General features: G+C 34.1%; 1 protein-coding gene across 4 annotated transcripts in view; it reads right to left on the reverse strand.

Annotated features, from left to right (window-relative positions):
- LRRC4C (leucine rich repeat containing 4C) overlaps positions 1–13,429 on the reverse strand; it is a 473,950-nt gene that overhangs the window by 204,598 nt on the left and 255,923 nt on the right. The gene's annotated exons all lie outside the window — the stretch shown is intronic.

Genomic DNA, 13,429 nt, shown 5'->3' on the forward strand with positions numbered 1-13,429 from the left:
GTAGCTATAGTATAGCAGTATATAGCAGTAGTTACTCTGCTGAGGAAAATAAAATTCTAAGGCAGGTGTGTACTAGGTTAATTTTGCACAATGTAGCTATTCAAATACTTGGAAATGCAATTTCTCCTTTGAAGTACAAAACATCTGGTAGTAAATAGGGTGATCTCTAATTAATCAGTGGATCACAGACAAGTTCGTGCCAAACATCAAATACTTCCACAGAAAATATCAAATCACTTGAATACCAGAGGACTCATTTCTTCTGTGTTCAGAGGCAATGTATGAAGGAAAACTCAGAAACAAAAATACAGTAACATTCCTTAATTTGACATATTGTAATATTTGCAGTTTCTCCTATGCATCATATAAGCTATGTATATAAATTAATTCTGAATTACTAAAATGGATGTATGTAGTTAATAGGCAGCGTGGAAATGAAAGAAATGTTTTGAACACTTCTATCTTGTTTTCTCCTAAGAGTGACTTTCTACCCTAAAGACACATTATCAATTGTCTTTATTAGGTCATTGTGATCCAGTGGGTTTATTAATTAACTGTAAATTGTCTCTGGTGACTGCTTCCTATGAGGAAGATTAGCTTTGGTACCCAGAAAAGCAAAATCATTATTTAAAAATTAACTAGACGGGTCTAATAGTCTCTTATCATAAGAAAGCATTTCTATTTGGGCACAGACGTTAAAAATATATTCTTTTTCATATTTATGAAATATAAAAATAGAAATGGAAACATATTGAATTTTATACAAAAAATTATAATAATACAATATATAGGAAATAGAATATAAAAGTTTAAAAGTGTTGTTCTTTAAAGCAGGAAAAAAATGCTTTATACATACACCTACACCACTGATATATTATTCATCTTCCATAATAAATGAGAATAATCAGGGGACAAAAATAGACACAAGAGAGAAAAACCCATCAGACACATTCACAGTCACAGATTATACCACAGCTTAATTTACTATTATATAAGGGAAAACTAAAAAAATCACAGCTGTTCTGAAACTTAATCACTGGTATAATTTGAAAAGTTCATTGTAGAAAGTGATTTCTCTCCTGTGCTGCATGAAGATCAGAATTTGGCCTAATTGTACCAATAAAACTATGAGAACCACTCTGTCAAAAACCAGAAGGTACATATAATCTTACAAATTACTATTACAAATTACTAGATTTTAAATTAGCTTCAATTATTTTGCCTGCCATCAGTAGTTTATCCTTCCCAAGGATGACATAACTACCTTTGGCAACAGTACAGGAAGGGATCAGCTGACATTCCAGCCTGCAAACTAGATCACTTTTGTGCAGAAGCAGTGCAAATTATTCTATAATTACAGATGCAACAACCACCTCATAGTAAACTGTTAAGGTAATTCTTCAAGAAAAATTTTTCTCAATCTGTTTTGTGTTTTTTAATATATCAAAGAATCAATTAGCACCTAATCTTAATTCAACTTTACCAGCAGCTAGCTGAGGTATTTCAACAACCACAGAGTTTTTATGTGTAAACAACAGACAGAGCTATTTATAAAATGCATATAACAACGATAACAAAAAATAATATAAAAATATTTTTAAAATAGGCTGGATGTGGCACTTGGTGCCATGGTTTAGTTGATGTGTTGGGGCACAGGTTAGACTAGATGATCTTGGAAGTCTCTTCCAACCTAGTGATTCTGTGATTATACACTTTATATTTGTATGTGTAAACAATAGAGTTATTTATAAAATGCATATAACAACGATAACAACCTTATACAGACGTTTTCATAATGGAAGTAATAACAGCACTAATCGATAATCCTTCTCTTGTTAAACAAGTATGATATTATAATTGCCACAGAGAAACTGCCTGGAGTATAAATACAATTACATGTTATGATTAATTACTGAGCAATTTTCATTCTGTGTTTTGGAATCACTGAGAATCCTTGAGGTTGGAAGGGATCTATGAAGACCATCTAATCCAAGGTTTAAAAGGTGTGTAATGTTTTGAGGATGTGCTAAAATAAGCATTGTTTTATTTGTTTCTCACCCTGCCTCTAACATCACAGAATCTTATTTCCTGATCATGTTTCTACCATACAATGGCACTGAAGAAAAGACTGATCTTTCATCTACTAGTAGCACAGAATTTTGTTGTTAAAATAATCTGCTATATTTCAGCAACCTGCTAGTGCCTCAAAACTTTGTATTATTTTTGACCCTTTAATTTCAAATTCCGATTAAGTTTTGTTTTCTGACAGTTTGTCAGTGTACATATCACTACATTCCATTTTCTCTTTTAAAAACGCTATTTCTCAGTCTGATGTGATTTCTCTTATTTCACAGCAAAGATTACATGGTTATGAAAGGACAAATTCTCTCATCTCTCAATATATTGTATTTAAATAAAGCCTTTACTTTTGTAGTCCTTCTTGTCCCTCACAGAAATTGCAAGATCAAATTATTTCACATTACAAACGTGGAAATCAGAAAAATCCACGGTACTGCTGTTCTCTGATGAGTGATGACTAAGACTGAATTATTTGGATTCTCTTTCCCATTGCATAACACTATAAAAAAATGCATTCTGTAGCTCATATAGTTACCTAGAATTTCCTAAAGGATGCAAACTTCCAGTACCTCATTCAGTGCTATTATCTTGTTTTATGATGATTCCATGCTGAAAAGAATCTGACTCCCAAATAGATTAAGTCAACATACTACCTTGTAGAGGTTTTGGCTGGATTTATACTTGAGATTTTATGGAAGTGACTCAATTGTTCCTACTAAGACAATAAATCATACAATTTGTTGGCATAGCCTGAACATGGCATAAAATGTGCACATCTCTTTCTCTTACATATCACCTAGGGAAAATAAATTAAAATGCTTTTGATACTTTGATTCTGAGAGAGACTTCTGGGACACTCAGTGAAGTTACTTGACTCAGAACTCAATTATAGTGTTTTAAAAAAGGATTACTGGTTTCTTTCTTGAACAACATTCATGTATCATACAGATAAATTCCTTGCATGCATGAACCACCATACAGCTTTTGGAGATATAGTTTCCAGCCATGTAAAATTGATTAAAGACAGGTTAACAAACCATTTCTTTACCACTGCATAGGGAATAAACCATGCTTTTGGAACTTTTTATAAAGATATTTTCTTATTCTGTCAGTGCTTTAGACTGTCGGATTTCTTTTGACAGGGTATTTCCCCATTCCCAATGATAATTTCATTTCCCTCCTCTATTTCTCCATTCCTAACAAAATAAAAAGTGTGAGCAACACAACAGGAAAAAACTTTCACTGCCATGAACCACCTTTTTCAAGCCATTCCCTAGTGTGTGGCTTTGAACAGAGTCAGCAAGGCCACCTGTGCAGAATTAATGCTACACAAAGCACACGGCAAGCAGATCAGAACAGAAAAGTTTTATACCCATGTCACACAGGTATGGAAGATGACATATGCTTCAAACCAGAGTGAAAATAGCTGCACTTAATTATGGGGATATTCAATCACAGCCCAGGATGCAATTGTGTCCAAAAGATAACAGGAGGAGAGCCTCCCCCTCATCCTTGCAGAGGAAGCTGCATGGTTCAAATATAAACCATGAAGGAGCACCAGCAGCTGATTCCAAGTGCCCTCTCCCAGGCACAAAAGGTTTCCCGAGAGGAAAGTCTTCTCACATCCTGTTCCAATGTGTCCCTTCAACTCCTAAATGTAACAGAAACAGCTTGAGGTGTGACAGGTTAGAGACAGACTGGGAAATGGGGCTCAGCAGTGCAAGTTTTTACTGGTTGTAAAGCCCTTAAATGATGTCTTATGTATACAGTTTGCACGAAATGTCTGTGTAAATACTAGCAATATTTTAAGCCTCTGTGTAAGCATTCCTAACTTTAACACTGCATTATATCGATTTAAGTCATTTTTAGCTAATTTAAACTAAATCAAGATATGACACATTCTGGAGCATTGATGTCTACACTGGGGCTTACACTGAAAGAACTGAAGCTAGGAGTCATTACAGGGTTTCAGCACAAGTTGTATCTGGACATAAGTCAGCTCAAATACTCTGTGAAAAATGCTATTCAGTTAGGAAAGTCAACACAGAATTTCCTTACCACAAATAGGAAAACCAACCTCTGGACTCAAGGAATAACCATATCATAATTAGTATTTATGTATGCAGATACTGCAACTATTTTCCACACCACGACTGGCAAGCTTCCATGATTTAATTTATCAAGACAAGACAGTATTTAGCTATAATCAGAAAAGTAAAGTTGGCTAAACAAGAAAAAATTTATATTTACATTTTGTAAAATAAATAAAAAAGCTTCATATTTATTCATCAGCAATTGAAAAATATAAATCACAGAATTTATTTGTATACACCTAGAATTCATAGACATCTAAAACCTTAGTCCATACCTAATTAAGGTCAAAACCAGACTATCTTATTCTTATAAATATATGGATATAGATAATTGCTGTATAAATAAGCAACATCTTACAAACAGATTAGCCTGAGTTTATGGAATTGGCATTATATTTTTCAAATACCTTGGAAACAGATTTTGAGCCTCATAGTAGGATGATATTGTGAAAAGTATCTTCTCCCTTACTGTTTGCTCAGAATTAAAGACAAGCTGATACTTACAAGTATCAAGCTGATACATACTGCAATTTATGAATGTAAGACAGATTCTTATTCCTGAGAAAGTCAAACCATTCCATCATTGTTACTTAAATACGACTGAAACGAAAAATGAAACAAGCGAGCAAGCAAATGGAAAACCACCTGAAAACCTATAACCTAAACTTTTATAGAAATACATATTTCTTATTGTCTTTTGTAGGTTTACAGATGTAGTTATTGATATTTTCTGGTAAAATTAATCCATATGTACTAGAAATAGCATAGATCAAGCAAACATCAGTCTAAACCTCAATTTTCTCAAAAACCTTTGATCCAAACAAGTGTTTCTAACTGGATAGAGCCACCATATCTTATCTTCTCTAAGATCCTTTCACAGGCAGCATTATATAAAAAGTTGTCATGGGGTTCTGTTTATGTTCAGTATAATTTGATTTATTTCATTAAATGTAGTTCAGAATGCTATATCTATTCTTACAAATAGGTAATTTCACCCTCCAGAGATTCATTTCAATTAAAATATATTTTTCCCATCATGAAATAACAGCAAACATTTTTGGTGAAAGAACTAAGTTGGGTTTTTTAAGTAGTATTTATTTATTTCAGCAATAAGGCATACCTGTAGGTACATACTAAGGTAAATGGAAGACAAAAGTTTGGCTTTTTTCCTGAGAACCTACTGATTTGCAATTTCTTCCATCTGCCCAGATCCGTCTATTAACAGAACCTCCCCTCTAAGTCCATGAAAACAAATATATGACCTCCTTTAATAGATTAAAAAGACAAAATAAAAGTTACCAGACCAATAAAAATAAAACAAAAATTAGCACACAAATCATAGCTTCTATTACAACAGTTTCATAAAGGAGAGATGAAAGCTTCTATCACTCCTCTGTCCATGATTTTCCCCGTGTGTCAATTATTGTTTCAACAGCTTGCTACCTGTAAATCATAAATTATGATGTATTATTATTATGGCACAGATGAACTGAGGTGTGCTGGATTGGGCTGGGATAGAGTCAATTCTTTTCATAGTATCTCTAAGGGGTTGGGTTTAGATTTGTGCTGGAAAGTTTTGACAACACAGGGATGTTTTAGTTACTGCTGAGCAGTACAGTAGAGTCAAGGGCTTTCCTGCTCCTTATCCCACGCCACCAGTGAGGAGCTGTACACAAGAAGCAGCAGAGAGGGGACACAGCCAGGACAGCTGAGCCCAAGTGATCAAAGGCACATTCCACAACACAAGGCATCATGCACAGTATATCAGGGTAGAAAGAAAGGGCTGGGTGGGGAACAAGATCAGAGCAATGACATTTGTCTTCCCCAGTAAGCTTTATGCATATAGAACCCCGGGGAGTGGTGAATGAATTCCTTGCTTTGTGGTTTACTTGCATGCATGATTTTTGCCTAATCTATTACACTACCTTTCTGCCAACCCACGAGTATTGTTGCTGGTGGGATTCTCTCCCCACCCCACTGCAGTGAGGTGGGTGAGGCAGGGTGTGAGAGCACCTTGGTACCTGGCTGCTGGCTGGGGTTAAAGCACACCAAGAGAATTACACATAAGCGCCCTTGGAAAAATGAACCTGAGAGAAGATCAGCATCGATCGCCCCAGCAATCAGCAGAAAATGAACACACATTGACCAATGAGTGGAATAATGGCTTTGTTGACAATCTCAGTGAAGTTCAACCTCTGCAACTAAGTGGATAGAGAGATAAAAAGCCAGACATGATAATAATCTATCGTCCCTGTTTGCTGTTTTATATGATCATCTCCCATTAGTCCCATACATGTCCAAATGGCCACGGATCAAGGATCATGTCACTTCTGATCACGGGAGTTTCTTTGCCCTTCTGCCCACAGATAATAGGAAAATATTCCACTCAAAAGAAAAGTATTTCTACTTTGTAAAATGTTAAAACAGCTTATTGTAATGATTCATATTAGTCACCCCTCTTTACCTCTTAATTAAATTCAGAAGTCAGCAATTCCACAGTGGACTTATAGTCCCAATCTATACTTGCAAATATTTTAAGGTCCCATGAGTATTACATAACTGCTGACACACCAGTTGCACATGACTTTCCTAAATTGCATAAGAAGGAAAGCAAAAGAAAAATAAATCACTATCTGAGATGCATGCAAAGATGCAAACCAAGAAAGTATGACATATCCGTGCAGAGACTAGATGGAAAAAGAGACAAAGATTACTTTTTTCCCTGCTTAAGTAAACTTGAATGAACCTTAAAGTTAACCTTGGTAGGACAAAATAAATTTTATGTACTGTATTAAAACATAACAATTTTGAAAGATAATAAAAGCAGCCAATTTTATTATTTTTTAAAATCCATAACAAACAATCAATAATGGAGTGACATGATCTTTAAATCACTGCAGTACTGAAAGAACAAGTCTGGAGATGTGTTTACAACAGTGGAAAGCAAAATAGTCCCACAGAGGGATTAAAAATTTAACTATACATTGCTTCTTTGCATAGAGTGCATTCATCAGGCATGTAGGTATCAGAGATATTTGGCATTGAAGTGGCTGGACTGTGCAGTCTAGATATCCAGCATTATCATTTGATGCCAGGAAATAAGATTATTCTATCCTCTTCATTCAGACTTTTTAGGAATTTAAATAGATTCAGCTGGAAAGCCATAACTTCCTTTTGTGATAATTGCTATAATTTCTGGTTTGAACATAGCAAAAGCCAAAGTCTCAGGAAAATAAAGAGGAAAAGAAGGAAAAGATTTTTATACAACTTACTAGCACAGACATATCTATGTGTACAAATAATATAAAACATATACATATATGTACACATATGTGTATGTAGATACATATATAGGATTATATTTGACTATAGATTAATAAATACTAAAGTTACTCAAAAGCAGTTGGAGAAATGCTCCCAAGAACTGCAGATGTGGGAATTTTCAGAAAAAAAATCGTAAGATAAAAGTAATCCAAGATGTAGATATATGTGAAATGTAATACAAAGCAATGTAGTTCGACTGAAGGCATATTATCCATCCCTACCTTGACAAATACTTTAAACAAGAAAATAGCTGGGGTTTTTTCATGCTCATAAAGTTTGATAGTTTTATCTGTGTTTATTCAAGTATCTGAAAATGGAGAAAAGAAACTGGATGACATTTACTGGTATATCCAAGGTCCTTCACTCACTGAGTAAAAAGGATTTACATTAAATAGTGCAATCGGATAAACTGTTTATGGAAGGACAAAGGTGAAAAGTTTAATGCTACTAGAAGTTACAGGACAACCAAGTAAACATGACCATAATGAATCAGCTGGTATTGTTCCACTTTTAATGCAACTGGACAAAACCTAATCTGGACTTCAGTAGATCACAATGCATGTGCAAGGAATATTAATTCAAGCTGCAGAAGATAACAGGATCATCATCGAAAGAACAGAATCCAATCTTATAAGAGGAATTGGAAAATGCTTAGCTCATTCACTCCAGAAAAATGAAGGTTAAGAGAAGATACAATTACAGTCTATAAATGTATTGGCTTGTTAAAATTAGAAAGATGCAGAGAACTCTTAATGTAAAGGGCAGTGTCATAAAATCAAATGTGCATACCCTAATGCATTTCTTAATAAAAACAGAAGAAGACTTCTGGATATTAAGATGGTTCATTTTCTGTAATAGACTTACACTCTCAGAAGTGAGGACAACTGTCCTTTCAAATACACAGTCAACTAAATTCAGGCAATTTTGTTTAAGATAGGCTGAATTGATTTTAAGAAAGGAAATACATGATCTGGTGGTCTTGTAGAAGAGAGACCCAGTGTCAGTCAGGTGTATTACAACAACAACATCAGTTTTAATTGGTTTTAGTCTCTGGTCAGCAGAGGAATTATCTTGACCATATTCACATACTTGTTCTCCATAAGTTATTTCCAAAAATACACATTTCTTCCGTTTGAAAATCAGTCAGTGACATAAGCCATTTAGCATATTCTATTATGATGCCCACGATTACCCTTAAAATACAGTATTTGCTTTGGAAATCAAAAATATTTACGACACTTACCTTTCAGAAGAAAAACAATGGTACTTTAGGCATATATAAAATACGAAAACTCTCAAAACCAGCCAGAAATCCATATAAAAATTGAGTTCTACAATTATTCCCACTTCTGTGACTGTTTACTTTAGTAGCTCCTACCATTAATCGTTCCTCATCACCCCAGCTTTCCTGACGGATTTGTTATGGGTGGATACAATGATATGCATGCACATTGAGTAGGTGTTGCAATATTCCAGACATTTTCTTCTACTGATTACACAACAAACAGTGAAAGCTGAACACAGAAACAAACTCTTACCAGCATTTTTTTTATTGAGGCTTTGTTTTATCCTCTTTTTTTCTTATAAATGTGTCAAAATAGTGATGCAGCTGAACTACATGGGCAACTCCAACACAAAGTAAAAAAGACACCAAGATTAGCATTCTCCAGACCAAAAAATTGATTGAGGGGAAAAACAGAATGGAATTGGAAACCTTCTCAGATCTGCAGTCAAAACTTGCTGAGCACTACATATAGACAAGCCACCCTATCAACATTTAATTACTGATTTATCCAGCTAAATATTTCTCCTCAGATAAAATTGCAAGGGTCATAACAGTAACTTCTCAGAGACAACATACAAATATAAATAAAGGTCCTATTTCTCTTCCTCCCATGGAATTATTTTATATTCTATGTCAGGACTTCATCTTATTGATTTTGCAAATACCTAGTCCTGTCTCAAACTCCCAAAGGAAAGAGAACTTTTGATTTGTATAACTGGGGAAAAAAACTCCCCAAGTTAAATGAAAACACATATATTAAACTAAATGAGAAATAACTCATTTTTAAACACTAATGAGATGTAACACCAAAGCATAGCAACATTGTCAACCCCTCCATTTCTTTTACCTTGATTTCTTCACCTATATAGGGCCTGTATCTTGGTTAAATACCACACTGGAAAGAGTTGTCTGTAGCAGATTACCCAAAAATACAGTATATTCACTTTCTGAATCCTTATATTGATTGCCATGGGCAAAAGAGAGGTGATGAAGTGTCTCAAGACTTTTCATCTCATGGAAGACTACAGGAAAATAAGAATGTGAACCAGAATGAGAGGATGGCAGAGTCTCTAGATGTCCAAGGAATGAAACAGGCTGAGGTGTCAAAAAGTCCTGCTGTGTCAAGGATAGCTGAATTAAAGCTTTTTCACTGTCCCCACAAATACTGGAACAACAGTCCCTGGAAACAGTTTGGATTATAAGACCACCATCTCAAGTTATTTGACAACAAAAAGCCAATAGTAATAAGAAAAATCTCTCTTTCCCAGTAAAGAAATTAAACATAAAAATACACAGGATCAGATCTGTTGTTTATTATTTATAACCCTGTTTTGGGAAAACTAACACAACTTATAGATACAACTCTTGAAATTCGAATGACAAAATATAATTGCATGTTTGTTTTTCCTCCTAAAGATACCAAAACTAGGGAAAATAAAGGGTATCAGCTTTTTTACCATGCAAATTTCTCATCCATTTTCCTGAAATGTGGTTGCAGGAAATCAGAGAGTATAGAGACCATCATACAGAAAGAATATGTAATAAACACCTGTGTAACTGCTAAACCATGAATTTGTTCCATTTCCCTAGTACTGGTTGAAATATTCATTCCCATTAGATGCTTCTAATTAGTTTCTGGAGGACACATTCATGACACAATAATAATATCACATACCTTTCCTTGATAGGTAACTCACAGACCTCTTCACTAGCAGAAATATTCTCATTTCTTTGGTGGGGTTTTACTGGGTTAACCTTAAATCAAAAGTCCTCTCCTCTTGCTCTTAGAATTTCTAAAATTTTCTAAAATGCCTGCCCTTAACAAGAATTCTCTATGGAGCAAAGTGAATGTCAAACCAACTTTGTATTTTAAACTTACCTTGCCTACCAAGTAGTTCAGAGATATGATAGGAACAGTTTGGAAGTAATTAGATTTTTGATATTGGTGCCTGACACATACAGTGGGACACTATATGTGCCTAAAACTCTATATGTTTTTTTACATCTAATTAATAACAAGCTGTTATAGGTATATTATGAAAGATACAAAAAAGGGATAGAAACACACTATCAAGAGGAAGCTTAAATTATGATCAACATGGTAAAGGAGGATAAACACTAAAGTGATTAGTATGGTAAATGGATGTTACAATTATTATTCTAAGACAATCTCCTAATTTTGTAGAGGAATCCAGCTCTAAAATCTGAGTATGTCAAATTGTATACACTCAGATTTTAACTCATCTGTAGGTATCAATTATTGCTGTATGCTGATATGCAATGGACAAAAAAATCTGAAACTTAAAAAACATGTGGAGGACTTCTACAGGAGTTCAAGATTTGCACAATAAGAAGGTTTGTGAGAAGCATTTAATATATTCTCCCTTATTGCTCTTTAACATATTCCACTGGGGGAAAAAAAACAAACAACAAACATGGAAAACAAACTTTTCCACATACTACTGAGAACACTCAGCAGTGTTTAGAATTTTAAATTCTCAGCATCAATGCTGGCAATATCACTGAGTGAAATATTATGGCTAGATATCTAAATGCTGAATAACTGCATGACTAAATACATCTGTGTTCATTAAGGCTAAATCAATGATAATCAAAATTCTTGTTTGTGCAGCAAACAAACTGCTACTAGAATTATAGAGAATTTTAGATCTTCACAAGTTCTTCTGTTTTCATACAGGATTATGTGCTATCAGTTCTGTTGCAGGACTTGTTTTGAGAGATCAGATATGATGAGTGGAACTGACTCAGACTGAGACATGAATCTGTGTCTGAAATGACAACCACACACTCTTGAGATATTTTCTTCGTCGATTTTTTTTTTACTATGAAGATAATGAGCACAATTTAAAGTCTAATTACCTAAACTTTAATTACTGATTTTACATTTCTAGAAATCCTGCTACAAAATGATACAAAGACAAAAAAGCATAACAAGTGCATCTCCAGTGTCACACTGAAACACTTTGGCTACATCTAACCTATTATCTATTTATTGCACATATCCTTATGTATCACAGAATGACTCACAGAGCTAAAATAATAATTTTAAAAATATCTGAATTTCAGGCTGGATTGACAGCCCTGGAGACTTAAATTTTCTCCTCATCCACAGTGGAGAAACAGTGTCAGTAGCTGTACTACTAGCTCATTCTCATCACCACCCACTTGGAGGAGTCTATTGTTAAAGGTAAAAGATTTATTAACTTTACATGACAATGCCTACAGCTTTGAGTCATATATGGCCTCTTTTGAAGGGCTGATAAGCACCTGCATTTCAAACTGACTTTCAAAGAAATTAAGGGCAACTTGAATCTATGGCAAGCAAAAAGATGAAGTGTGTGGAAGTGATGCACCCCAGGATCCTAAACTAGCAGTCATCTTGCAAACAAAAATAAATCCTTTGTTTCTTAAATAAGATCACAAGACTAATTCAGTCAAGTAGTTCCTGCAACTGTGCTAAAGTCAACACAACGTTCAGTTACACAAATGATCCAGTATCACTCTCTTGATAAGAAAATTGTCAACAAAAACAATTTGAAGAAAAATATCTTTTCTTTATCTCAAGAACAGGACTTCCATTACAACTAAAATTTCCATAGAGAAAGTGCTGCTGTATTTATTTAAGATTAAACTTTGATTAATATAAGTATTTCAAAAGTATACACCAATATAGATGCAAAAATATATGGCATCACTGTTCTGTGAAAAAGTCTTACTAAGATGGCAATTGCTCCTGAGTAAATGTAAAATGATTTAATTATAATCCATATAATCTAAATTGAATAGTTTCTGTTTCAAAGACTTGCATGGTGCTAAGAAGCTTGGTAATTTCAATTAGAAATAATATGCAGTTGTCATGCTTTCTTTCTGAAACACACTATCATAATGAAGTTCTTAGATTGTTTTCCTGTAGGGCATTATTAGTACCACATATCATACAAAAGGAAAGCTTAGAGCAGTCTTAAAGATCTACTTACCTTTTACCATGTTTTTAGACACTCAGTCTCAAATAAAAGAAACATTAATGGAAACACGATAATGTGTTAGCTATATTCATAACAAAAGAACTTATGATAAAAAGAAGAAGCACGCAATAATTATTAAAACTCAAAAACTGTCAACAGATATATGAATGCCAGCAATCCAGAAGAATGTTCCTACAAAACAAAAATTGAATCTATAACGATTTTCTGGCAAGAGTTGACATTTTTATGACAACCACTGTACATAAACAGGATTCATTTAACGTTAAAGCACTTTAGCAGCCTAAATTCATTGTGCATCTTTTATATAAGACTTTAAGCTAGACTTATATGCCTTCAGGAAAAAAAATTCATCCTGTAACAATTGTGTCCATATAAGCTTATGTTCACTTGCCTACAGAAATATGGTTTCATGTATTAAAGTTTGTGGAAAAGACAGAAGAATGGAACATTATTAACTCACCAAATACTGCCATGTGCTTGTATTTAAAGTTACACCTTGACTCAGAAATCTTGAGTCAATATTATATGTTGATACATAGCTTAGTAAGGTCAAAGAACATCTGGCAACTCAATGGTACCTCTTTGGCACCTCCAAATTGTAAGTTGGAAGTGCAAGATCATTCCTTTTAGATTCCAGATGC

The sequence above is a fragment of the Sturnus vulgaris genome, chromosome 6 (assembly GCF_052056855.1).
Source record: "Sturnus vulgaris isolate bStuVul1 chromosome 6, bStuVul1.hap1, whole genome shotgun sequence".
NCBI lineage: Eukaryota > Metazoa > Chordata > Aves > Passeriformes > Sturnidae > Sturnus > Sturnus vulgaris.